This window comes from Mus caroli, chromosome 4, assembly GCF_900094665.2.
Source record: "Mus caroli chromosome 4, CAROLI_EIJ_v1.1, whole genome shotgun sequence".
NCBI lineage: Eukaryota > Metazoa > Chordata > Mammalia > Rodentia > Muridae > Mus > Mus caroli.
In genome coordinates, this window is record NC_034573.1 from 82,131,005 (window position 1) to 82,144,944 (window position 13,940).

Here is a 13,940-nt window from a genome sequence, read left to right on the forward strand (position 1 = left end):
CCTCTCCCTCTCCCTCTCTCCCTCCCTCCCTCTCTTCAGGTTCTCTGTGTAGTTTTGGCTGTCCTGAAACTTGCTCTGTAGACTGGCTGGACTCGTCTATATGCTTTTCTCTGCCTCCTGGTGTTGGGATTAAAAATATGCACTACCATTGTCTGGGCATAATTAATCTAAAAAATAATTTTGCTTTGTTCTAATACCACATTTTGAATAAACCACTGCCTTTCCCCCTGTGCTATGGAGCTGAGTGTTTTGTTTATTAAATATCTCCTCTAGGTATAGTTGATTCTTCATCCAGTATTTCTGATAATAACTCATCTGAGCATGGAGTTTTATGATAATTGTTCTATTATTTGTCTGTGCATATTACTTGGTTATTTATAGGCATTGTGCTAGCCTTTCATAGTGACAGTCTCTGCAGTTATGATCCAGTCAAGCTATAGCAAGGCATACTATACAGCTTGGTCACAGACCTGCAAGATTCAAACCTTCAGAAGTTTGAATTTGGCTTTGCACATTCAATCATTCTTTTAGAGAAATAATATACTATGCTACAATCACAATTTAACTTTTTCATGTACAAAGGGGAAAAAACTGAATATATTTAAGATTTAGAAGATGGCCTAGTCGGCCATCACTGCAAAGAGAGGCCCATTGGACTTGCAAACTTTATATGCCCCAGTACAGGGGAACCCCAGGGCCAAAAGGGGGAGTGGGTGGGTAGGGGATTGGGGGGGTGGGTATGGGGGACTTTTGGGAAAGCATTGAAAATGTAAATGAGGAAAATACCTAATAAAAAAATAAATTAAAAAGAAAAAGAAATTCACAAAGGGATTAGTTGGGCATTCCTAATGAGGCCTACTTACTAAGTGAATGGAGACAAGTGACTGACTCATGAGGTTACTGCTTCTTGTCATGGCTATGCCAGCACTGTAGAGCAGCAACAGATTAGGGGACAAATGCTAGAAGAAAGTCTAGGTCTTACTCATAACTAGCTCTCCCTCTTCCTTACCCTCTTCCTTTTCTCCTTTCCCCTTACCTTATACTTCCTCTTCTTCTTCCTCTTACTCCTTCTCCTACTCTTTCTCTTCTTCCTCCTCATCTTCCTCTTTTCCTCCTCCTCTTTCTTCTTTTACAACAGGGTCTCACTATGTAGCTCTGACTGATCTGGAACTCATTATGTAGATCAGACTTCAGCTAAACTGCCTGTCTTTTCCTCCTAAGTGCTGGGATTAAAGGCATGTCCCTACCGAGGTGGCCTTCTAGCTGTTAAATAGGGTTCCAGAGTCTCTGGAAGTTAATCAAAAGGAAAGCACAGTTTGACAATCTAAATTTCTCTTCATTTTATTAAACCTTGTACCCAGGAGATTAATTTCCTTTTTTTTTCCCTAGGAAGGAAATCTCTTGTTTGTGACAGTCTCAATGATATATAACTAGTTTCCAAGCATACAGAGCAAATCCGAGGCAATCATTTGTTAGTCATAAAGATAATGCAAGCAATGGAAACATGTTTTCAGGTCACATCACCAGACAGAAACTTTGCATGGATTCTTTCCTGGTTCAAGAGTTCACTCTTAAGACCTACTTTCTCTATCAGCTGGCTCAACCTGATAAGAACCTGAAATAAAGGTTCTTTCCAAGCTTTTATTTATTTGTCCTTGTGACATAAGGGTTGTGGAGATTAGTCTGTACAGAGACATTTCTGGTTGGTCCATTTTTCTTTGGAATAATTGTCTATCTCGGTTTGACAGGGTAAATAGAATTATTTAAATCGCTTTCAAAAATTTCTCAACAACTTTGCTTCTAACAAGTTTTCTCTGAGTATGTATTGAGGTCTTGTATATTCAGCCTTAGATTGTCTAGTGATAATATGATTCAAGAATAGAGTAATTAAGAGAAAGAAATATATGCCCATCAAATACGTTAGATGTAAGAGAGAGTGGGACTTTTATTTTCTATTCAATATTTGCCAGACTTCTGTTCTTCCCAGGAACTTGTCCCAAAAGGTGTTCATTTAAAGTTCACTCCAGAAATGATCTATTAGGCCTTTGTTCTTGGAGAACTCCAGTGGATTGGAATTGTGGCTGTCCTGAAAGGATAATGGAGTGTGGGAGTGCCCATGTCCATGCCCACGCCCACACTTATCTTAGCCACTTCCCTTCCACTCCCATCCAGTGCCCCTTCTACTCTATCGGGTGGATGCCAATTCCTGAACAGTTTCTATAGCTTCTGTACTTAACCTTTCAATTCACTGACAACTCGGCCAACACCCTTCTTTCCTATGATAAGTAAACTTACTGACTTCCCTAAATCCTGTCTCTTCCCCTCTAAGTCAATCATTAAATGATATGATACTATGGTACTTCATAAATTCTACATTCTTGTATTTTCAGGATATGTTGAAGTAGACATTTAATCTGATCTGTTATTTTATCTACTGAGCTACAGCTATGAATTGGTCACTCTTTTCCTTAGAGAGTTGCGTTAATTCTCTGGTATTAAGGCAACAGAGAACATTATTCTTTGGAATAGCTTACCACCGGTGCATAATCAAGTAGAATCTTAACTGTGACTGAGGATCCAAGTATCCTTTCTTGTACTGAGTAAAGTGTGAAACACACCAGGATTGTTTCTTTTTGAAACAGGGTTTCTCTCTATCGCCGTGGCTGTCATGGAACTCACTCTGTAGACCAGGCTGGCCTTGAACTCAGAAATCCACCTGCCTCTGCCTCCCCAGTGCTGGGGTTAAAGGCGTGCACCACCACACTGGCTACACCAGGAAGTATTCTTGGACAAGACTGCGGATTTTATGTGCACTTCCAGAAGTCTCAGAACACAATGGGATAAGGAGACAGATATGTGCTCTGTGCTTTCTTCTTCTAGTGTCTGCATGCCATGACACTATCATTATACACTTCATTTTTAGTCAAGAGCTTAGAATATGCTAACACTGTTGTCAATCTTGCTCTCTCAAAATATGGCCTTTAGTTACTATAAATATTTATTTATATAGGGGCATATTATATATGTATGTTTTATAGGAAAAAACTGAAAATAAACACTGCACTCATAGTGCTAATTTAAAACATTTTTTATCAGTGCTTCAATGCCTCGGTGTGCCTTCCATATAGTCCAGTTCTCTTTCTAGCTCTGGAACCAATGTCTGCCTTGAGTTTTGTTCAGACTGTTACCTTGTGAGCCTTAGTTTCCCATATGTGCATGTGCTTCAAGATAAGCTCTTAAACTGTGCTTCTTTTTGAAGCTGATATAAGTGAAACCCTATAGCATAAATTCTTCTTAAACTTAATTTATTGAGAGTTTACTCTGAGACTCTCTAGTTTTCATGTATACAACTTAGTTCATTGCTGTCACTAAATAATATCCAGTTGGGGGATTTTTATGGTAATCTCTTGTCTTGATTGGTTTGGTCCTATTATGCATTTTACTGTTATGGGGCATGTGGCCTTGGTCATTCCTATGCATGGTGGTGTGTTACTCACCTCTAACCCCAGTACTCATTGCTCCTTTTATTTTAAAGAAAGGTTTTGATAGAGATTTAAAGGCACTTGACAAAGAAGCAGAGGTTCAATAAAGATCAGACTTACTAATGCCATTTATTTTATTATAAGCTAAGTATCTTATAGTTCTACTTGTGAAGTATTAATTATAGATGAGCAAGTTCACACTTCATGCTATTATCTTTTCTTCACAAGTTATCAGCTGCCAAAATGTAAAAATTGCTCTTTCAGTTTCTGCTTTTCATTTATGCGTGATTTAAATTTGTCATAGTTTTTCCTCTAAAGCTATGAGTAGACAGGAAAAAGCAATGGGCTTTCACAGTAAAACAGATCTTTCTGTCTTTCTATTTTGTTTAAGCCTGCTGAATATGGTTAGAGATATGCAACGCTTGTAGAACGATTTAATTTGAGTACTAACTCACATATTCAACAATAGATATGCTAGCAGATAATATGGACAACTGGCATTTTGTAGGCCGCTAGATTCAAGATAGGCTTAGAGGCTTCATGTGTCTGTGTCCAAACCAGAAGAGAGTATTTTGTATGGTTGGGAGCTGAAGGCAAGTCCTTGAGCACAGCATTCAGCATTGCAGTCCAGGTTATGACCTGAAAAGGACAAACATGGACGTCAGATGGGTGAGCAGCATCCTGGAAAACCTTGGATGAGTCTTGTGGCTAGAAGAGTTTCCCACCACATGATGACGTTTTTAAGAAAAAAAATAAAATAAAAATTTACTTAACAAATTTAACTTTTTACTGATTCTTCGTGATATTTCACATCATGCACCCCAACCCCACTCATCTCTCTGTCCCTTCTTACCCACTCTCCACCTCTCACAACCTCCCCCTGTTAATGCAAACATCTCACTATGGAAGCTGTAGTGTGTCCTATGGTATACAATTTTGTCCACACCTTTTTTTTTTTTTTTTTTTGCTTACAAATGTTTATTGCAAAGGTCTGGTTCGAGGCCTCTGCTTCTGCTATACTATCAATACTGGAATCTCATCAGGACTCCTCTTGGATATCTTGTTGTTGCCCTGTGTGATGGAGATCTTGAAGCTTTGGATCTATGGGATGAGCCCCTTCACAGCCCCAGCAGCTCATAGATGGGGTAGATGTAGGGCCAATTCAAGGCCCTAGATGTGGGCCTGGGTGGTATCTGAGTTGGTCAGCCTGCCAGCTCTCCTGTGCCTGCACCACTAGGAAGAGTACTATCTCCAGTACTATCCTGGCTAGCTCATCTAATGCCACAGCTAACAAGGAGGCAGAGCCATCTCTACTGCTCTCATTCCCTCAGGACTAGTTCACCTCCCCCCCCCCCACCTCTTCCCTCCTCTACAAGAGTCAGTTCTACTGTGCTGCTCAGGCAAGGGACAGGGTCTGCTCTCCCAAATGCTGTAGCTAGTGAGGGACAGGAAGGAATAGCTCTCCCAGTCTCAAGACCACAGGGCCAGCTCTCCTGCTTGCTCAGATGGCAGGAGAGGCAGGAACATCTCTACCTCACTCACAACACCACATGGCAGATGAATGACAGGACCAGCTTTCTCATGATCATATTCTCAGGCCAGCTCACCCACAACTCATGTAATCAGGGCCAGCTCTACTGTGGTTCGTGGGCAAGGTGTGGGGCCCACTCTCCTACTCTTAAACTTTCAGGACAGCTCTCCCTGGATGCCCAGGTGAGGGGTGGGGCCAGTTCTGCCTAGCTGTCAGATATCAATATGGCTCCAGGAGGAAGCCTAGACCAGGGACTCCCACCTGGCCTTTGGTAATGACAGACCCATACTGCTATAGGGCCACAGACCAGACATGGTGACAGCATAGGCCAGGACCTCACAATGACCTTAGGTGGCATCACTGCTACTCACATCAGGTTGTTCCTCACTAGCCTTGAATCACCAATTCTGCCTCTCTCCATTGTTCACACATCATTCTGTTTCTGTTTCTCTAGCTCTCCATCACTTGCTCATCTTGGTACCCAGGGCCTCTGGATGTCTGAGGTTGTCTCAGGAGTGCTATCCCCTACTCTTGCCATGTGGTACTAGATAGCAGTTATTTTAGGCTTGCTCCCCACATGGAGCTGCATGGTGCAGGGCTGGAGGTTGTCTCAGGTATGGTCTGCCTGCCTGGACCCCATGGCACTGGACTGATGATTGTGTCAGGCTTGCTCCCTACCCGGACTGAATCAAAATAAAAACCTTCTGTTGTGTGAGTTATGTCTCTGTTGGTTGTAAGAGACCAAATCCATCTTGAACTGGTCTATGACAAAGTAGAAAAGTATTGGTCCCTGTAATATCACGAAGGACAAGGAATGAAGCCATAGGCAGGGCAAGGGGCAGCTGCATAGTGTTTTGCCTTCAACTCTCGTTTCTGCCTTTCCTCTTAGTTCACTGCTTTTCTCTTTCATTGTAGATTGGCTCCTTAGACATGGCAGAATACATCAGTCCCACTTTCCGAATTCTACCTCCTACATCCTCCACCACCACTCATGAGTTTATTGATGCTTCCTCTGGAGAAAAGTTAAAAATTTCCAGTAGAGGATTGGATCATCTCAGACTGAATAAATCGCCAGCCTCTGGGCCAATCTAATATTCTCTAAGGATGATAAGGCTTTACAAATTCATGACTATTTTCTTGGAAGCTCTTGAATCCCCAGAGAAGGAAGAATTCTCAAAAGAAAGACTGTTCAGTTTATAAGAGGGCGAAGAGTAGACAGATAAATGGCAGCTTTTCGCTGGATGGCTTTAAAAATCCACACAACGCTGTCAGCTCATTATTTACATATTTGGAGAATATCCCTTAAGTGTTTTAGCAAAGTTAATCTTATAACACTTTATAATTTACCCGAAATTCTTTAGAATAAACTGTAAACATCAGAAATTGAAAAGTCTCCTTTCTTTTTTTTTTAATTTATTTTTATTAGATATTTTCTTTATATATATTTCAAATGCTATCCCGAAAGTTCCCTATACCCTCCCTCCGCCCTGCTCCCCTACCCACCCACTCCTGCATCTTGGCCCTGGCATCCCCCTGTATTGGGGCATATAAAGTTTGCAATTCCAAGGAGCCTCTCTTCCCAGTGATGGCTGACTAGGCCATCTTCTGCTACATATGCAGTTAGAGATACAAGCTCTGGGGGTACTGGTTAGTTCATATTGTTGTTCCACCTATAGGGTTGCAGACCCCTTCAGCTCCTTGGGTGCTTTCTCTAGTTCCTCCATTGGGGGCCCTGTGTTCCATCCTATAGATGACTGTGAGCATCCACTTCTGTATTTGCCAGGCACTGGCATAGCCTCATACAAGACAGCTATAACAGTGTCCCTTCAGCAAGATATTTCTGGCATTGTGCAATAGTGTCTGGGTTTGGTGGCTGATTATGGGATGGATCCCCGTGCTTAACTCAACAGGTTCAAAATCAAAGAAAATGGGTAAGGCTAGAAAAATCACTATAGGAAAATGAAAAATATGACCAAAGTTGAATAAGAAAAAATAGAAGGTAAGTATTTTCCATTTTCTTTTTGCTGCTGTTCATTTCTATTGATTAAGTCTCAGTTGATTAAGAGCATCATACCATAACGATGGAACGGTGATCATAGTGTGAGAATCAGAAAATCAGTTTATTTGTTTTCTGTTGCTGTGTAACAATCACAGACTTAGTGGCCTAGAATACCCACCTTATCTGACCTATCTTTGGGCTGGAAGCTTAGGCAAAGTATGCATGGGTAGGACCTGCAGCTACTTCCTGGACTTGAGTTCCTGTTCAAAGTTCCCAGGTTAGCAGGTTCTTCATTTCCTTCTCTTGACCCTGCGTTAATAAAACAGAAGTGGCCTTCAACCTTCAAATTCTTCTTGTGCTTTCCTCGCTCTCACTCTCCTTGATACTATGTATCTCTCTTAATTCTCTATTTTTCTTCTTCTACCAGAAAAAGACACTTTTAAGAGACTATGTAATTAGGAGACACCCAAGGGGATAATCTTGTTGAAAGGTCAGATGTGGTATGTAGAGAGAGATGGCTCAGCTGTTAAGAGCACTGGCTTACCTTCCTAAGCACTTGAGATCTAGAGGACCTCAAGTCTCAGCACCTACAAGGCAGATCCCATCTGTTTGTAACTCCAGGTCCAGGCAGATCGGATGCCTTCTTTTGGCCTCCACAGGCACCAGAAATACATGTGCTGCATAGACTTGCATACATGTAAGCAAAACACTTACTTAGACACAGAAAATAATAAATACTTCACTGGGTCTATGTTTAAATTTAAATCTAACAATATACTGTATATTCAATTCATTTACACAAATGTATCTTTTTTTGTGACTACAAGATCTCACACACTGGAGGATGCTGAAAGAATAGTAAAATCTAAATTACTGCTTTTGCAATGAATGCATTTCTATTGGTTGAAATTAAATAACATTGGATTTAAAAAATCAACTTTCCTTTACATTTGTTCTGTTGAGTCAAAAATAAAAATAGAGTCCTCTTAAAAAGATCCTGAACACCTGTGAGGGAAGAAACGCATGCACGGCAGTGGGGCCAGTACACAAGCTAAGACACACACATTGCCTTCTGTACTCCCACCTTACTGCTCCCTATTCCACACCACACAGCCTTTCCTGGAAGAGCTGTCAGAACAGGATATAATTTGCTGATATTCTTCTACCAGAGAGGAAGGTTGCATAATTAGACCTTCACCATCGGAATCTAATCGAACATGAAGCACAGCCCACAGGATTAAAGGGAGGGGCGACTGATGGGGGAGAATGGATGGGAAGGAAGAGGAAGTTGATCCCATTAGCACATGGAATGGTATTCTTTGTAGTTTCTGAATGACCTATGACCTGCAGAAAATGTCCTTTACTGTGGCTTGGGATGGGATGTAAGGCACCTCAACTATTGTTATACTTCTGGGTAAATAAACTCTGGAAAGAAAGAATACAAAATGTTCTGAATATATATATATATGAATGGAAGTATCACTGTTGTCCCACTCCAAGGGAATACTTTCATTCCCTAAAAAAGCTTTGGAATGAATGTAGCATTAGATATGAAAAAATAACTTTAGACATTGATTACCGTCACCTCCATCCCCCCACTAACAGCTACTTCTGATAATTTATAATAAATTTTCCTCATGCTTAGGTCAAAATTCTCTTATGATCACCCATGACATATTCCTCTTTAGTCTTAGACCAATTATCTTAAAAGTATTAAACAGTCTAATCTTAGTGTGCCTTAAATATATTCCAGCAGTTCAGAGATGGCGGGAAAGAAAAAAAAAAGATTGTAATATTTAAATTCCAAGGAAGTTTGGCAATGATGACTAAAGTCCTCAAAGCAAAGTGATTCATCAGCAGGGCACACACACACACACACACACACACACACACACACACACACACACACACTATCTCTCTCTCTATCTCTCTCTCACACACACATACACACACACATACACACACACACACTCACACACACACCAGATTGTTGGAGAAACAATGAACCCTCCAGGAAGATGTGCCCCATTTACCTTGGGAAATCACCAAGAAAATCATAAATATATGTATATATTGATTTGGATTCTATGTCCAGAAAATGGTGATTACAGCTCCCGACTGTAGAAACAGAGTGAACACATGATGTGATTTGGATGCATCAGAGATTGTGATTTCCTAATGGATGAATTGGACACTAACTCTCCTGAGTCACAAGGATTCTTTTGCTCTGGCAGCGTGGAGCTAAGCTAGAAGGTTTATATTAATTGCCTGTGACTTGGTTGGGTGGGTTCCTGCTAGTCCATTTAAGGGGAGGGACGTGGAGAACACATTCCTTAGAATGGCCACAGACTGTCCAGATGAGAAGGACTCTGAAACGTTTATGTGACAGTATCGAAGAGCTAGAGTGGTCCTGGAAGACCAGATTGTATGGTCACTCTCTGGTCTCTTAGCTTGAGAGTGAGGGAGACGTAACACCGCTTTTTGTTTGTTTTACACCTAGCATCCTGACAGGAAAACAACAACAACCAAATACAACCCAGGAATTTAAAAGGGAAAATGGTGTGAAGAGATAATGATGCAGAAAGATAAAACTTTTACCTATTTCTTTTCCTCAAAACCTCCTACCCACATCTCCCTCTGAGTCTACTTTTGTTCTCACTTTACAGAGTCTTTCTGTGGTAAGGGCAAGGGCGAGAGAGAGCCTGGAGGGGCTGCACTCCTTAAGGTCCCTCCAGAGTCATTTCTAAATGGTTATCATCATGCCACATGCACTTGGAATTCTTGGTGATTTTCCAAACTAAACAGGGCACATCTTCCTGGAGGGTTCATTTATTTCTCCAACAATCTGAAACGAAAGTTCTTGTAAGTGAAATCAAACCATTGGAACACAAAAACCCTGGGCTTCAGAGATCCAGGTATTTCAGATTCCTGCTCACATTCCCTGCTGAGTGCCTTTCCCCTTTCAGTCATGCCTTATTACAGAAAGTGTGTACAGGACTATCCAGGCATTAGCACGGCGGGTATGACATTCTCTTAAACTTCTGGTCTCTTTTTAAGACTGGACTAGTTAGTACAGGAGATTGTCCTGTTCTTACTATTTTACAGCCATCTGAGGATATCACAAAACCAGGTAATTCTATGAGAATACTAAATGCAGTATAAGACTAAAGGCGATCAGAGTCTCCTCAAGAGCTTCACGTAGGTGTGATGACCGTGGACTGTTTCTTGGACACCTTATTGAATGCCTGCTATTGAGTAGATGTTTTTCTGGAAATATGATGCAGTGATGAATAGAACATTTCCTCTGAGTCCCCGGGAGATGGAAGGGGAGAGAGGGTTAGGAAGGACGAATATGAACACAACGTGTTCTTCCATTTCTTGTTTTTGAGATAGGATTTTACTAGCTCTGGCTAGCCTGGAACTCACTATGTAGCCCAGGCTAACTTCCAACTCACAGAGATCCACCTGTTTTTGCCTCAGGAATCCTAGGCTTAAAGGCAGTGCACCACCATGCGGAGCACAGTGAATTGTTGTGTTTCCTTTTCATTATTTTTCTCCATTCATTTAATTATTCATTCATTCACTTTACATCTCTTTCCTCTCAGCATCTGCCTCACAAGCCCCTTCCTCTTCCCCTCTCCTTCTCCTCTGAGAAGGGGGAGGCCCCCTAGATACCAACCCAGCCTGACACATCAAGTCATTGCAGAGGGTGGCCACTTTAGGCCCCATATTCCCTACTGCTAGGAGTTTCATCTAGGGTCACCCCTATAGACTCCCAGGAGCCTCCCCTATCCTAGGTCTCTGGCATGTCCTAGAGATTCAAACCTTCCATCCCACCCCATCCCCCCACCTGCCTTGAGCTCCTGTCACAGTTCATTGATAAGCACAAAGCATTATTCTAGGAGTTAGAACATGCCACCACCCATACCCACTGCCTTTCCATCCATTGCACCCATTCCAGGGTCATTCTCTTCTTTAGAAATTATTGTCCCTACAGCTTCAGCTGTAGATAGAAAGGAGGCTGCCCAGCAGCATCCAGTAAAATATCTCTTACAGTTTTTGTTGGATCAATGATTGTTCCCTTTTCTACCATGTTCAAAAAATCTCTGAGTGTAGCATCATAACCAACTTCTGAGGAACCCTGCAGCATCTTCTCAGCTATCAAAGATCCTTCACCACCTACATTCTTTTTTTTAAAGATTTATTTATTTATTTTTATATGAGTCCACTGTAGCTGTCTTCAGACTCCCCAGAAGAGGGCATCGGACCCCATTACAGATGGTTGTGAGCCATCTGGTGCTGGGAACTAAACTTAGGACCTCTGGAAGAGCAGTATGGTGCTCTTAACCGCTGAGCCACCTCTCCAGCCCCACATACATTCTTTGCATAGTCATTGTAGGAATGTTGAGTGCTCCTTTAGTAATTTCTATACCTATTTTCTGACTTCCATTAGCAGGCTTTAGTGAATCCAGGACTGGGATGCACAGAAGCATAACACAGCCTTCTCTGAGAACAATGCTTTCTTCAATATCTGCTCTTATAACACTGAGAGCATCAGTAGCTCTGTCTTTCTTCTCATTCACTTCCACACCACTTGTCCCTCCAACTTTCAGCACAGCTCCCCCACTTGAAAGTTTAGTAAGTCGCTCGTTCAGCTTTTCCTTTTCATATTCACTAGTTGTGATGCCTAGCTGCTCAGTAATTTCTTGAATACATTTTTCAATTTGAGCTTTGTCACCTTTTCCTTAAAAAAAATCAGGGTGCTATCTTTGTTAACAATGACCTATCCAAGTTTTCCTAAGTCATGAGCTTGAACATCTTCAAGATTTAAATTCACTCCCTCTTCTCCAAAAACTAAACCACCAGTAGCAGTAGCCACATATTTTAAGCTGGTTCTTTCTATTGTCCCCAAACGCTGGAGCTCTGACTGCTACAACCTAAAGACCATTTTTTACCCTGTTCAAAACCAGCGTGCTTAGAGCTTCTCCATCATCGTCTTCAACAACGATGACCAAAGGCTTCCAATGAGCATTGGCAGTTTCAAGAGCAGGCACAATGTGTCCTGGACACTAGAAATTTTCTTTTCTCTCAACAGAACATGGGCATCTTTGGAATTCACAATTTTGACCTTTTGATGTATTAATAAAATATGGGGAAATATATCCTCTATCAAGCTTCATTTCAGTAATTTCTAATTCATCATCCAGGGATTTTTTTCCATCCTTCCCTGTGATGACACCCTTTCCTCCAGCCTTTGTCATTGCATCAGAAATGATGTTGCCAATGCTTTGTCTCCATTTGCAGAAAAGGAAGGAGCCTGACCAATTCCTTCAGGGGTTGTCCCAGGTTTAGATTGTTCTTTTAAGCTTAGCAATTACAGCACCGACAGCCACCATCACACCTCTCTGGATCCCCACTGGATTAGCCTTTTTGCTGATCCTTTCAAAGGCCTTCTTGGCAGTAGAACATGCCAGAACAGTGGCAGTGGTGGTGCCATCCCCAGCCTCTTCCTTTGTGTTACTGGCAACATTTAGCTCTCATGTTTTTGTATTTCTCCTGTAAATCAGTTGACTTTGCAACAGTGACCTCCATCCTCGGTGACTTTGAGACTTGCCCAACTCTGTCCAATAATCACTGTTCTTCCCTTTGGCCCCATTGTAACAGCTAGCGCATCTGCTAACAGGTCTACATTCTGAAGCGTTAAGGCTCGAGCATCCACACCAAATTTTACATCTTTGGCATAGGCCCCAGTGAGAGGAAGAGCCAGGGGCGCAGGACTCTGGTCTCATCTGGCAAAGGACTGTGGGTAGTCGAAGCACTTCTGAGAGGCAGTGGTGGGAGCACACACAGCGAGGCAGGCTTTCAGTTGCCAGTGAGGAGTAAATTTGGTTTTTGTATGTTGGAAGTTGAACCTCATGCATGCTAAGCACATATAGAGCTCAGGCTTCACTGGTGTTATATATTATGACATTCTGCTCATTTATAATGTAGTCCACTTTAGTCTAAAACCTAGGGAAGTATTCACAGAGTTTGAACAGCCTGTTAAAATGGCATTTAAGTAGACACAAAGTTAAGTATATCAGTACAGTGTTCCTTTGATGTGGGAATTAAAAATGGGGTGGGAGACTTCACCTGGAAAATGAAGACTAAGTTCTTGGTGCTATGAGAAAAGTAAAGCAGGGAAGACAAAAATGGAAATTGCTCACCCATTTGCAAGTTACAGAAAGAGGCAGGTTACAGTTCATAGCATCTCAAATCTCGGGTGATTGGTCTCAGAGAATGAACCACACAAATAGGAAAAAAACAAAACAAACAAACAAACAAACAAACAAACAAACAAAAAACAGGGAATGACTCAGCTCTAGCTCCAGCTGCTTCTGCGCCTGGCATGACCTCTGCTGTTGTCCTCGGACCTTGCTTCCCTCCTCCTCTGTCGTTGTGGAGAAACAGGAAGGAATGTTTATTAACAAGGCTGGCTGGGGCCACACCCAAAGCAATATCAGAGTTTTACCTCTCCTGGGCCTGGGAAGAGGTCCAAAGATCAAGGGCAGCTTCTGGTTTGTACGAGGCAAGAACAAACTTAGAGAATATACTGCTTTTTTTGAGCCTTGACAGACGGTCTGCTGGGTGTGATCTCATCTATTCCTCCTGGCCATCCTGAGGCTTGTAACAGGTCACCAGAACCGTAATCCCCAAGGAGCTTTGCCCAAGATGATGGAAGAGCAATGGTTCACTCTCAGGGTTGTGTCTCTGTGGCAGATGTCTTTCACTGCGGGGTTAGCACCCCAGCTGGGATCCTCAGCTCCCTTATCAACAGCCTTTCCCATTTTATCTTCCAGTCCAATCATGTACTCATATCTTACCGGCTCCAGTAATGGGTCACACCTTATGTGCTTGAGAGGGGAGGGGAGAAGGTTGAGCAGAGAGG

The 13,940-nt window shown here is 42.1% G+C and overlaps 1 pseudogene; it reads right to left on the minus strand.

Annotated features, from left to right (window-relative positions):
- Window positions 1-10,917: 10,917 nt before the first annotated feature.
- Window positions 10,918-12,933, minus strand: LOC110293353 (annotated as a pseudogene).
- Window positions 12,934-13,940: the final 1,007 nt, after the last annotated feature.